Source organism: Mandrillus leucophaeus, unplaced genomic scaffold, assembly GCF_000951045.1.
Source record: "Mandrillus leucophaeus isolate KB7577 unplaced genomic scaffold, Mleu.le_1.0 Scaffold178, whole genome shotgun sequence".
NCBI lineage: Eukaryota > Metazoa > Chordata > Mammalia > Primates > Cercopithecidae > Mandrillus > Mandrillus leucophaeus.
The window spans coordinates 1,309,522-1,322,886 of NW_012101787.1; the positions used below are offsets into that span (position 1 = coordinate 1,309,522).

At 33.8% G+C, this 13,365-nt stretch overlaps 1 protein-coding gene across 4 annotated transcripts in view; it reads right to left on the bottom strand.

Moving 5' to 3' along the window:
- ZEB1 (zinc finger E-box binding homeobox 1) overlaps positions 1 to 13,365 on the bottom strand; it is a 189,024-nt gene that overhangs the window by 139,083 nt on the left and 36,576 nt on the right. The window lies entirely within an intron of this gene.

Below are 13,365 nucleotides of genomic sequence, written 5' to 3' on the forward strand. Positions count from 1 at the left end.
CTTGATTCTTACGGCTGCTCTTCATAGGGCCTGTCAATTATATATGATTTTCGACCATAGGCTTTATGATTATTGGGTTGTACAGTCTGTTTTGATCATTCTTAAATATTAGACACATTAAATTATTCCCAAATGTTAAGATATATCTCAGTGCCCTAACATAATTTGTGCTCAGCTATAAGTTGGCTCATTTCAATAGCTATTATTGACAATTCAAGTCTTTAGCAAAAATACAATCAAATAAAGCTAAACTGAAAACACGAAGGAAAGAAAAACATGTCCTTATCTTCCTTAAAAATTGTTTCTGAATTTTAACTATAAAAGATCCAAAATTAAGTGTACATAACTAGACAGCTATGTAAGACTCAGTTGAGTTATAAACATTACACACATCTCAAATTCTCATATATTCTATGTGTAATCCTTCTCTCTCTCTTTCACATACATGTGCATGTGTACACATGCATGCGTATCTATCCAACCTATTCCTGATGTTTACCTATCAATAACCTGATACCAAGGCATTATATAAGATAATATAAAGTGAATAATCGGCTTATGATTAAGAAAAATGGACTTCAGAAACAAAGCCTAGAGCTTAAACTGTTGTGTCTTTGAGTTAATAACACCGACCCCCAGTTAGATATACTAGAAACAGCATTAGTCTATTCACTCCAATAATTTAAATCCAAAATTCTCAATAGCAATAACATTTGTAAACTATTCAGAGACTAACAAAGTTCTTTCCTGGGTGCTATGAGATACAAAGGAAAGGAGTTTATAACCTAAAACATGATGGGGGAGAGTGAGTGGTACCTAAAGACACAGAAATGGATAGATTTCCAAGAAAGAAGCAAGCATATTGGGGCAGTTTAATAGTTTGAATAGGTTTATCACATGTGGAACTGATCTGAGAAGACTTTATAACAAGAAGTATTTTTAAAGCAGAAAATATATAACTACGTTTTTCTTATTTAGCCTAATGAAACCCACAAAGCAAACTGTGATTAATACGGAATACAGCTATGGAAGTATTCATGTCCTCACTCTGGAAGAAGACCAAAGGTAAATTCCTTAGTCAAATGAAATTACAGAACATAGAGATATCTCCTCCATCAACCCCACACCCCCCAAAATCAGGCCTTCAGTATTGCAGAAACAATTCTAAATTGTTTATTTCAACTCTTCCCAATGATTCCAATCATAATGGCTGTAATTTAATTTTAAATCAGGAGACATAATGAAAAGTCACTATCAGATTACAAAATCATGAATTAAAAACCACAGAATGATCCTCTTGGTGTGAATAACATTGCTGATAACATATCTACACAAGAAAGCTGGTTTCATATTCCAGCAGGTGATGATCATGAAGTGACTTGTGTTTTTATATAATCTTAACTATATTCTACTCATCCATTATAAGAGTTTTACAATTTGGTCAGGCATGGAGGCTTATGCCTATAATCCCAACAGTTTGTGAGATCAAAGTGGGGAAAACTGCTTGAAACCAGGAGTTCAGACAAGCCTTGGCAACAAAGCAAGACCCAGTCTCTACAAAAAATTTTTTAAAAACAGTCTTGGAATTTAACACCACACACAATTTTACAAATAAAGAAACAGGTCCAGTCACGTGACATTATTTACTCAAAGTCACACAACTAGCTGGCAGCAAAATTAAAACCTCTGAAGAACCACAGATGCTCCTTTTACTACAATCAAAGAAAGAAACAGTTATACCTTAGAAAGAGATATAATTTTATTAGGAAAATTTCAACTTTTTAACCTACATACTCAGTTTCAAACATTCAGCATGTTAGCTCCAGAAATTACAAAAAATCAATTCATAAAGTTAGGGAAAGAAAGTTGTATGATTAATTTAAATTTTATACTTCTCTTTTTATACTATTAGCTTTAAGACACACACTCAGCGTTATATCCAACTCTTCAGACTAAGAATATGAGTTTTAAAAATACGCAAAATTTTAATCAAAATTCTCTCTAAAAAAGATAATTCCCTAGAATGTTCCATGGCATCACATCTATTTTTCTTTCACATCCTGGCACCCTTTTTCACTGGATTGGGTAACAAAGTAAGCCTGCCACATGGATAGCAGTAGAAACAGTCTTATCTTGACTGCTTCAGGTGACATAACTCATCCCAACTTTATATAAATGAGCAGCAAGAGAAGTTCAGAAAATTTGTAAACAGGATATATAAAAAGAAATATCTGCAAATCATACATTTAACAAGGGGTTAATATCTAAAATATTTAAGTAACTCAAACAACTCAATAACAAAATAACAAATCGCCCAATTTTTAAAAATGAGCAAAGAACCTGAACAGACATTTCTCAGAAGACACATGAGTAGCCAACTGGTGCAAGAAAAAATGCTCAGCATCACTAATTACTAGAGAATTACAAATTAAAACCACAATGCAATATTACTTTACACCTGTTACAGTAGCTTTTATTAAAAAGATGAAAGGTAAATGTTGGACAGGGTGTGCAGAAAAGATAACTCTTACAAGTACATTGTTGGTGGGAATGCAAATTAGTTCAGCCATTATGGAAAATAGTATGGAGGTTTCCCCCAAAAAACTAAAAATAGAACTGCTGTATGATCCAGTGATCCCAATTCTGGTTATATATCCAAAGGAACTGGAGTCAATATGTCAAAGCGATATCTGCACTCCTATGTTCATTGTTGCATTATTTACAAGAGCCAGGATATGGAAACACCTAGGTGTGTATCAATGGATGAAATCAAGAAAACGGGATACATAAACACAACAGAATACTATTCAGCATTTAAAAAGGGGAAAATTCTGTCATTTGCAACAACATGGATGAATCTGGAGGATATTATGCTAAATGAAATAAGTCAGGCAGAGAAAGACAAATACCGTATGATCTCACTTATGTGTGGAATCTAATAAGGCTAAATTCATAGAATTCGGTAGAGAATAGAACAATGGTTACCAGAGGCTAGGGTAGGAGGGTGGTGGGGGAAGTTGATCAGGGGGTACAAAGTTTCAGATAGAGAGGAAGAATAAGTTTGAGATCTATTGCGTAGCAAGTTGACAAGAGTCAATAATAATGTATTATTTCAAAATAATAAAGTAAATTTCAAATGTCTCACTATAAAATATTACAGGTGAGGTGACAGATATGTTAATTAGCATAAGCACATCACATTGTATACATATATCAAAACATCACAGTGTACCCCATGAATGTATGCAATTATGATTGGTCAATCAAAAATATTAATTTTACAAGAAAAATAAACAGGAGATTAAAAAAAGAAATAGTTGAAACACTTTAGATTTAGTTGTAAAGATAAGTCCTCCACTAACTCAATTTAGATTCCATTGTCTATTCAGAATCAGAACTTACAAGATGTTTCTAGTAAAGCACAACATGCTTGTTTGTTCAACTGGTTTCAAAAGTCAAAGCACTTACTAGGCAACACCTAAAATCACTCATCAAAACTATTTTGGACAGGCAGTGATGTTAAACAAATTACTTCCACCATACTACCACCACAGTCACCTCTTTCACTACCTACTCCACTTCCCATAGTCTATGAACTAAAAGGGTATAAAATATTCTTATCATTTATTATTAAAAAGATAAATATTTTAGCATATAAAACCAAGAATTATGCTACTAAAACAGACAATATATGCTTAATGAGTTTTACTTGAATTACATTAGATCACAAAGTAACATCTCAATACACACAAATATTCAGAAAAAATTTAAAAAACAACACAACAAAAAATAATACAAATAAAAATCAATATAACAGCGATTTACATAGCATTTATATTATATCAGTTATTACAAGTAAGCTAGAGATGATTTAACGTACACAAGAGGATGGGTGGGTGCAGTGGCTCACGCCTGTAATCCCAACACTTTGAGAGGCCAAGGTGGGAAGATCGCTTGAGCCCAGGAGTTTAAGACTAGCCTGGGCGACACAATGAAACTCTATCTGTACAAAAAAGTTCAAAAGTTAGCTGGGCATGGTGGTGCGTGCCTGTGGTCCCAGCTACTTGGGAGGCTGAAGTGGGAGGATTGAGCCCAGGAGGTCAAGGCTGCAGTGAGCCATGATTGTACCAGCGCACGCACTCAAGACTGCATGACAGAGCAAGACCATGTCTCAATAAATAAATAAATAAATAAATAAAGTACATGAGAGGATATGCATAGGTTATATGCAAATACTATGGCACAGTATTTGGATTTTGGTATCTGAGGGTGTCCCGGCACCAACCACCTGAGGATACTGAGGGATGACTATATATATATATATATAAAATATCATGTATTTTAGAAAGTGTAATTATTTAAAAAGTTTCCTCAATGTTCTAAGTTTTTGGGTGCATGCCTACTTTTTCACCAAGAATTGTGACAGGTTTCCTAAAAGCAAGAGCAAGTATCTATATTTAGGTCTAGTTGTTAAAGTATTCTATATAGAGTTGGCATATTGCTATTTCAACTTATATAAGAACCAGTTTACATTCATATTATTCACATTACTTAAAGCAATCCTTTAGAAAGTGAGTTTAAAAACTATCAACCAAAAAAATATGCCTCATCCTTTTCATGAATTCTTGATGTATTTATAAGAAAGTTGTTTTGGTGACAACTTACTTAATTTATATCTGCCTCAGTTTCTCCATTTGTATAATGAAGATAATAGCATATTACTACATAGGCTTGCTGTGAACATTAGGTTAATAGCTGCAAACTGCCTAGAAAAGTGCAGTAAGTACATCATAAGCCTTCAAAAGCACAGCTATTACAATTATCATCATCATCATCACTACCATTATCACTACTACCACCACCTTCATAAGCATCTCAACTGATTCTTAGTAAAAGTGTAGAGTCTTAGGCCACACTCCTAGAGATTCTAATTCAGTATCACACCAAAGTTCGAGAATATTGTGTTAAAGAGAAAGGGGAATAAATAGCCAAGACACTACATATACCAATATCATCTTATAAATATACTAACGGGAAGCAAAATACTTTAAAACAGAAAAAGCTTGTTTTAAAAGTCCAGTAACACCTTTACTTCCTCCTCCAAAATACACACAACTTATCCCCAAAGCCAGTGGTTGCTTTCCGATGACCCTACTACTCAAGAGTAGATAGGATACAGAAATAAGTAAGAGACCTGGGCTCAACAAAGAGTTGAAGAAGCTTATACACTTCATTACTTCTTGGATAGAGAATAGCTAGCAATTTCGCACAAAAAAATTTGTGAGTAGGTCAATTATCAAATATTTGAGCACTAACTGTATGTGGAACACTAAAGGGGACTGAACTATAAGACATTAAACTTTCCTGGAATCTCATTGGGAAAATAACCTCCCACTTTCTTCCAAGGATCACTGAAGTCTTGCTCCAGCTTATAAGCTGGGAACTCAGAGAAGAGATTTTAGTTAGGGTCGATAGGAAGGCTTCATAGAAGAAAAAGATCTTTGCTAGACCTCATAATGACTAAGATTTTTATAGATAGAAATTGCATTTCAGGTCAAAGAAAACAGTGTGAGCACAAAGCAGAAACTTGGAAGTACTACAGGTATTTCAGAACAGTACATTGAGTATTTGCCAACGCTGGAAAGGATGGTTTTATTCTCTGCTCAAAAATCTAATTAGTACTTCAGGAAGATTGTTTTAGCAATGGTGTGCATCATGGGGTATGTTATGATAGCGTAACCCTGGCTTTGAAAATGGACAGAGACAGGAATCTAAAGGATTATTTAAATTATGATCAGTCGCAGTGGCTCACGCCTTCTAATCCTAGTACTTTGAGAGGCTGAGGTGGGAGGATTACTTGAGTCCAGGAGTTTGAGAGGAGCCTGTGTGACACAGCAAGACCCTGTCTTTACAAAATTCAATAAAACAAAAAGTAAAAAATAAATTAACTAATTGGCAGTGAGGACAAATTAGGTAGCAAAGACGACTTAAGTATTATGTCTGTTTTTTTCTGGAACGTCCCAGTCTGTCCTGGTATATTCAAGATGAAGGAGATGGTAGACAGTGACAGCTATAAAAAGTAAACTCAGGGCTAGTCAGAGAGAGTTTAGATTAGGGGGAAAGGACCAACCTGTGGTAGTGGTAGCAAAGGCAGAGAGCAGTTTGATCAAAGACTTGGAAGTGGGAAAGTGTAAACATTATCCTCAGGTTGATTAGCTCTGATTTGCTAGAGCCAGCAGCTTGCAACTGCCTTTTCTTTCCAATGCATCAAAATGTCCTAAAAGTGTTACTGAGGAGGAAAGTAGAGGCAAAACAGTTTAATGCATAGAATGCCTATAAATGATGGTAATCTGGAGTTTAAATTAAATATTAAATTATGTTTCCTATATTCAGTAGAGCATACAAATGTATTTCAGTACAGCTGATAAAGTAAAATGTTCACAAATTTGGCCTGGCCAACAAAAATCAACAATAAAGCTTAGGTATATTCAATCTCACCCCCACTTTTTCAAAAATTTTTAACAGGCAATTTTTGTGGAATTCATTATATTACAAATATGGATCTTCTCAATCAAGTGATTCATATGACTGTTAAACAGTTCCTTAAAGATAGAGGCCATGCTTTTCTTCTTTTTTCCCTCTGGTACTACCAAAACTCAATGGTATAAGGTATGGATTTAGTATACTTACTAAACGAAAAATATCCTATAATCTGACCTGTGAATGCATTAAATAAAAGGTATGAACAGTTATAAAATTCCATAATAACAGACACGCAATTTATTAGAGCATCCATGCTGTACTGTTTCAGGTTACTGCAGCTCACTCTAATGCCACTACTGTGGCACTAGTAAATGCAAAATGGCCCTCAGAACTCTGTGAAATTTTACTTTAAGTGTATACATGGTTTCTAGGTATTTACCGTTGCATTAAAAAAATAACTCACTAATTTACGTACTCTCTGAGGATATTAATAAAATATTTCAACATGATTAGACCTGGATAAAAAACCTGTATTTTTTTGCATCTAATTTTATACTTTCAGTCTCCAAAATATTTCAGCACATTTTATTCATCTGATCCACCAAATTAACCATAATATCTTGTCACATACTATTCATTTCCGAATAATTAAAGAGAGCTTAACAGCTATCATATTTTAGGGATACTGACGCTTTAAACTTTATAGCATCATAATAAAATAGGCAAATGCCATTTCCAAAGTAGTGCGTCATTTATCTTAAAGTATAAGGAAAGGAATAGCATTTGTTAAAATACCTCCTAAACTAGATCTATTATATTTAATCCTTACAACCCTGAGAGATAGTATATACAAACCCATTTTACAGCTGTGAACTTAAGGTCCCACAGCTATTAAATTATACTGTTTTAGTTCCCTTCATGTTTGTCTAGCTCCAAGTCTAAGTTCATCCTTCTTACAATAACTACCTGGAACATTGCCAAGTACCATGTTAAAAAGAGGCTAGGGTATAAAGGGACAGGGGGAGGGGCACAGGGCAGGACTTAGTGAAGTAAAAGCAAACATTGTAAAGTCCAAGTACTTTACTCATTGAAGTGCTCTTCAAACCTATCATGAACATTCTTTCTCTTACTTTATTCACAGACACCCTTCTCTGCACACTAGTAGCTATAAGAATTAATATCAAGCTTTGAAAAAACAGACACTTTATAAAAATGCAAAGCAACAACAGCTACTGAGAATTGTTTTTGAAAGGACAAACCGCCCTATGACATACTTCAGTAGCCCTGAGGTAGTGTCTTGCTGAAGACACTGTCTTAAGAAAGTTTCATCAACAATCCAGAGTCACTATGATATTTTATAATAAGAAGGGTTGAGATTAACTATTCTAGCAATCAAAGAAGATAGGTGTTTGTTATCTGGAAATTTTACTAACTGAATGTACAATGATGCTATGAATAAAGATGAAAAAAATTTGATTTTTCTAGAAAACTTCAGGAAGTATCTATGGTATCACTTTGTACTTTCAAACAGAATAGAGTGTACAAATGATAAACATAGTTAATAACATCAGTTAATAGTAAACATAATTAAAAGCATTATAAACATAGAGAAAAAATATTTAAAATTCCAAAAGGTATAAAGTTCTTAGTTTTAACAACAGAAAAACTATGGTTCCTGTGTTAACAGAAGCTGGCACTAAACATACCCCTTTCAAAGTCAGAACAGTATTTCAGAATGGAATTTTAGAGCCTATAGCACTTTATAAATGAAGGTGGAATTTCTGTTACTCCAGTGTACTCCTTTCTTCTTTCCCTCTCTCTCCCTGCCCTTACCTCTATTATTATAACACATAAGACTTCTCATTTTACTTTAAGAAAAACGCTATCTCATCTAGTATTAAAAGGTGAAACAACTTTGCATTTTAAATTAACATGGGGTCTTTAGGAGTTTTGAGGATTTCAATACCAAAATGCACACAGGTTGGATCTTTAAAAACTGTTACAGTAGAAGTGCCAAAACAGACATTTTGAACAAGGTTTCACAATAATTAGCACTGCAGTAGGTAATTTAACATGTGTGACCTTTTGTACAGTAACAATTCTAAAACATAACAGCCAAGAGCACAGTCATTTATTTGTTTGTTTCCTTGATTTAGGGCAAAATGACACAAGAAGACCAGTTCCACACAAAGAATTAACACAGTACTGTGCTAATATAAGTAAATAAATTTTAGTTCAAAGAGAAACAAATAATAAAAAGTCAAACAGAGAACTGAGCTGGCAACTGAGAAGCATAAACCATTTTGGCCTAGATTTGTTTGTAATGACTATGTGACCCAGATACTAAAATATTTGGCTAACATTCAGAAATCTAGCAACTGAAAGAAATAAGATATATGGTTGGCTGGTTAAATATTTTAGCCAAAATAACAGATTCTTAAAATCATGCATTATTACAGTATTTTCTACACAGAAAAATTTTAAACTTTAAAAATAAGTATTTCTTTTTTGCTTTGTAAATTATCCCATAAATTATACTTCACCTTTACAATCAGACAATAAGGATGACACTATTTACTACAGAGGTTATGATACAAAACACCTTTGGAGAGAAGAGCTGAAAGAAAATATACTTTTTAAAAGTAATTTATTTAAGAAATTGTGTTTTCCTAAACTAGCTTGGTTCCATTTATGGTCCACATAGTTTACTGTACAGATAGGTGTCTGTTAAATGAGAAGAGAATTTTCGGAAAAAAAAAAAAATTATTCAACTCCAAAGCTACACAAGCTCTGCTAACGAGAGTGCTTGAAACACAGGAGACAGAGAGTAGATTGACCGGGACTTGACTTCATACTTACAGGCTTGATAGGGGAAGGTGGTGTTTCATGTAGGTAAAAGACATAATACACAATCCTTAATGCACCCATGGTGGACCAAGCTGAGTGCCTATCCAACGCTTCCTTCTTCCTAATGATCCATGATTGGATTTCTATATCCACATCTCTCCCAGTAGTCAATGTGCCTCAGGGTAAGCTGACTGTCCTGAGCTGCAAGGGTAGACCATTAATCTAATCCATTATGGTAAGCTCATCCCTTTTGCCAATGATTAGTTTAGGCATATTTAGAATTAAGCTAATTTAGGACAATAAGGAGCAAGTTAGGGGCAGGAGTGCATGAGGACTTCTCAGGGAAAAGAACATATATTACCCATGAGAATGCCAAGAGAAGTGTATTCTTCTCTCTTTGGATCTGAAGGAGGAAACACAATCCTGATTACAGCCAGCAGCCATTTGGCAACTACAGTGCTGGGATAAAGGAAATACTATGGATAAAGCATAGAGTAGATGACAAACTGAGTCCTTGAAAAAATCACTGAGCCATTGGCATAACTAATCCTAATATATGTACTTTCTTATGTGAGCCAACCAATATTCTTTTTATTTAAGCCAAATTAGACTAATTTGGAAACTAATTAGCTATTAGGAAACTAACAATTGCCAAGTTCTATTTTAATTACTTTTAGAAAACCTTAGAATTTTACCTATTCCTAGCTTTAAAAAAAAAAACCATACGCTACCTTTTGTATATTTTCCTAATTTCCTACAGTGATTGTGTACTACATGTGCTATTGGGAGCGGAGTTATTCAATCTTAGTGTACCAATATGACCTCTTCTTGATCATCAGTATAAAAAATTATGCTTTTAGTCTAGTAATGCTTTCAGGGGCCCATGATGTACTCCGATTGCTATGTTCTTACAGAATGATTTTGCTCCAATATTAACTGTCTCTTGTTCCTGCTGTACTCTGCTCACAACAGTTTCAGAGAACCACCACACTCTCATCTTCAATTCATTGGCTCTCCATGCCCTGTGCATTCTCATCCTCCTCTGAGTTCCCAGTTAAACACATGCAGATGGCTGAAGTTGCTAGAAGTATGCTCTGAAGCATAGGAAAATTATTCTCAGGACAGTGAATTTCTTTTTGAACTTAGTTTAAACTAAAAATATAACCCAGATAACTGGTTTTGTACTTCTTTTAAAAAGTATCTCAATTATTCCTTCCCTTCCTCCCTTCTTTTGGCATTCACTTTACCTAGAAATACTTTTGACCTCTTACTTTTAAATAAATATTGAAGATTTCTATAAGGTCAAGGCTATAAAAGAGAGGCCTATTGGCCAAACATATTCTACAGGTTGATTTTGCCCTGTAGAGTTATTGTTACAGAGTATCTTAAAAACACCTGAATTAGTTACCAACTAATTTACATAAAAATCTGTATTTTAGGATCCTTTGGAAAAACTGAAATACTGGGTAACAATCAGCCTGAATACTCCCATGATCACCATCCAATGGAGCAGAATATTAGCTGTCCCTTTACCCAGTTAGATGAGCACAGATTCTCCAGTCTCATTATTATTTCCCTAAATGGCCTAATTCTTTATAGTTAAGGCCCTTATAGGTACTTGACTGTGGTATCCCTGATACAACAGGCTAATAACAGCCATAGGCACATGAAAGAAATAAGATTGGTTAAGAAAGTACAGAAGTTCATAAGGAATTTTGTAAAGTCTGTTTCCAAAATGTTTCCTCTGGCATCTTTTAATTTAACCAGCAGTCTATTTCTAGAGCCAATGATCCAGCAATAAATTCTTTGAATAATCATGAAAAAGTAAAGCTATTTGAAACAAAAGGATTAAATTCTTCATGTAAGTTTCAATCAATCAACCAACAGGAAAATCCCAAAAAGTCACCTTCCAAATCTGATATTCATCAACAAGTGGTGTAAACAAGATGACCTGCACTACATATATATACACATTATATGTGTACAGAATTACTTACGTTTTATGTATAAACTAGGAAGTCAATTTGTCTTTTAAAACTAAGTTCTCCCTACACTCCCTATATTATTTAATGAAGTCAAACAAACAATAACAAGAATTAGCATAATTCCAAAATTATTTTTTAAAGAATGTTTTCTAAATTCTATTTATAATATAATCACTTCATCCTAACATTAAGTACAAGTTACTGAAAGTATTTTAGAGATAATCTTACAATCAAATTCTATAGGTAGAACAATAACAATACTATTAATAGTTTTATATTTCTGTCAAATTGCAAGGCTTTGTCCACATCCCAAATTTCAAATCTATTCCTTTCTCTCCAAATCAATTGCTGTAACCGTCATCTCCAACCTGGCCTACAGAAATAGCATCTAACAACATTGCATCTATATATACTGTAGTCAGACTCATGATTTTCAAATGAAAAATTTAATCATGGTATATACCCCAATGCTTAAAACCTTTCCATGGCTTCCCAATATCCCTTAGGATATAGGTCAAAAAATCCTGAAGAACGCATAATCTCTTTCCTACATTCTTCTTTACATTTACTTATCCTTCTTTTCAATGCTCACACTGGAATCCTTTTAGTTATTCCTTTTACTTTTGTAGATGCTATTTCTGTTGCCTGCAATGTTCCATCCTAACCTTTCTCCTAATTCCTAGGCTTAAGCTAACTCATGCTGATTCTTCCAATCTCAGCCCAAAAGTTATTTCTCATGTCCTACCCTCAGTTGACATTCAACACTCCTCTATGATCCCAGAGCAGGTTAAGTCGGCCTGTTATATTCTTTCCTATTATCTTATGATTTCTCCCTTAATATTCATCTTAGTTGTAATTATTTGTTTAGTTTTAGTCTTTTCCAAAGCTGCTGGTTTTGTGAGGACACGGAAAGGTATCTGTCTTGTTTATTGTCTTACACTATCATTTAACACAATAACTGGCAATAATAGCATTTAATAAATATTTGTTGAATAAATTAGTCTCATTAAATTGAATTTAACCCACAGATAAATGAATTACTGTTGAAAATGCAGCATAGTAGACAGCACAAATATCTGGAAGTCCTGAACACCTGGTTCATAATTCCAGGTGGACTACTTGCTGTGTGACTTGAGGTCTCAAACAACCAGATTCTTTACCTTAATAAGAATATTATCCAATGCCTCCTCTGTTTTCCTTAAACAGCTGCTGTGAGAAAAAAAGGAATAATTCACTTTCTCAACTCTTAAAGCACATTTTTTCACATTAACATTTTTCAAATCAATAGGAGTCTTACCGAAGATATCAAAAGAACTTTTAATGACAACAAAAGAGACATTACACAAAATACTATAATGCTTTGTATTATATCCATGTGTATTATTGTATCTCTGTGTGAACTTAGACATGACCAAGAATTTACCTTCGGTCACTTATCAGCATCAATAGAACTATGCACAGCTAAATTTTAACTGCATTTTAAATCTGTAAATTACCTCTTAAAATGTCTTTTTAAAGATCAGTATAATGCAGCACTGAAACAAAAAGTTATTATATATGCAGAACTTCCTGTGACATGTGGCTGAATTATATTTAATGAAGGTTTCACAAGTGATAATTCTGAGCAGATACCAAATATCTGGCTGTTAAAGTCTTCTGGATGACTTTCAAGAGAAAAAAAGTAAAAAAAAAATTTTTAATTAAATAGGAAATGGAAACCTCGCCAAAGTAATTCCTGGACATGGCTCAGAACGACATTATCACTCCTAAAAGTGTTAAAGATCAGGAAAAGCAGCATTTGCTACAGTTACTATGGCCCAAAGGAATTCATAATAATCCTTAGATAAATGCTCCTCCTCCCCCATGAAAAGTGTTCTATTTTTCCAAAAAGAGACATTAAAAAGTTGTTATTAAATCAAAGAATGTGCCTTACAATCGATGAGCTCTTAGAATCAAGAAACTATAGTAATATGTATGAACATATTCTTTAAATTAACTGCTATACAAGTAGGTAATTTTAAAGGTGCCCACTTAGTGCTATGCACAAAAA